Source organism: Asparagus officinalis, chromosome 5 (assembly GCF_001876935.1).
Source record: "Asparagus officinalis chromosome 5, Aspof.V1, whole genome shotgun sequence".
Taxonomy (NCBI): Eukaryota; Viridiplantae; Streptophyta; class Magnoliopsida; order Asparagales; family Asparagaceae; genus Asparagus; species Asparagus officinalis.
Window position 1 is genome coordinate 115,200,360 of NC_033798.1, and position 1,917 is coordinate 115,202,276.

Consider the following 1,917-nt stretch of genomic DNA (forward strand, 5'->3'; position numbering starts at 1 on the left):
GCTCTTATCCAGAGAGAAGGCCCGAGTTCGAGCCTTGACGCTCTTAAAAGGCATTAAGAAGTGTTACTACCTCAAATCCATTTTTGAGGGATACCTTCACTTTACAGGGGATCCCGTCTCAGACTGTTCTCCAATGATCTCGTACCCTAATTAAGGAAAACCTGTTGGAAATTTATCAAATAATTAAGATTATATCATGTAGATAAATCCGAAAAAACAAACAATTAAAACTGGCCTGATCGGGAGCAGTCGTGTGTTCACTGCCCTAGAAGATTGAGAACCCGCCTATCGCCCTGGCGCAGATGGTTCTCTCCCCCCTAGCGGTAAAAACCCCCGAAAATGGCCGGCCTCTACACTCGGGCGAGAGTGCAGAGCTTCAGCTCAGATGAAAGAAGTTGCCCATAAAATAAAACTAAGATATAGATGAAAATAATATGTAGGGGAGAGAAGAAAACAAGAGAAACTTGTTGTATATTTTTTTCCTTTTCATTTTAAGCTCAACATACGGATATATATATATAGGGTTGGAAAAGACGTTACAAAACCCGTAATTAATTCTGTAACGTTCGTCATAAATTTTGTAACGTTCCCATAATTATATATCCGTTACACATATTTTTAATTGCATGTTTTAATTACAATATTTATTATAATTCATGAAGGAAAAATTGCCTTTTGTTGAGCGTTAAAGGCCATGCTCACAATAAACCGACTCATGAGAGTTTCTAGGGGTTAGCCCAGCCCCCCCTAACCGCGGCCATCACGGTTCCTCTCACGTAGGTAAGTCCTCAAAGGGTACTACAGCTGTTTATTTAATACCCCCCACAATACACGCGTTGGACTTATTAAGAGTAAAACTCAGCCTAGCCAGCTGTATCATAAGAGCATCGTCATCATAGAGAAGGGGTAGTAGCAAATGCTACATAATGATATATAAATATATCTAGGTCGATGCTCCACACGAGTGTCACTAGTCCAGCTTGTTTCTACCACATTGAACCGACATTGGGACTACGTCTCCAAATAAGGGTTGGGTTGCCGCTGTCAGTGACCTCATCTATGGGCTTAACCCCATCTCCCTCGATGAATCCAGAACCACACTCCTGGATAATCCCTTAGTCAAAGGGTCATCAAGATTCTTTTCACAGACTTTACAAAGTCTAGAATCATAACTTTGCCTAGCAGGCGTTGTATTTATTTATCAAGTTCTTATTTTTTAATTAGTCCATCATATTGTTTGAAATTGACATTAGGTCATGATCTATGATCATAAAATATCATAGTCTATGTCTGAAGAGATTGACCTTAATATCTGAACATTTCAAACTAATTATGTGGAACTAAAAATTCTGCAGTTATGCATATGCACATACATGAATGGAATTAATAATAAATACATGCAGAACATAATAGGATTTCGTATCTTAAAATATATTTCATACTTCATAATTCAAATGCATAAATTTTTTTTTAAATTCTTCTATTATAAGAGGTTACAAATTGATTGCCTACAAAGGAGACCTTCCAAAATTTAAATCGGTTGCCTACAAATGAGACCTTCCAAATTTAAATTGGTTGTCTACAAAGGAGACCTTCCAAATTTATGTTGCCATTTTCTAGTACCACCTCTTATACAAATAATAATAATAATAATAATAATAATAATAATTGTACATACGTGCTTTAAATTTTTTAAGTGCATTCTTGCATAAAACATTATAATTAATCATTTAACAAATGCAAGTTATCTAAGAAGACATATGAACATTTATTACAATATTCATCAAAGTGCAATAAAAGTGATGAACTTTACATTTGAAGATTTGAAATATAATCCACCATATAAAATAGAATTTTAAAAAAAGCACCTCTTTGATTTGGTTCGATCATATATTGATCATTTATCATTAGGCAATA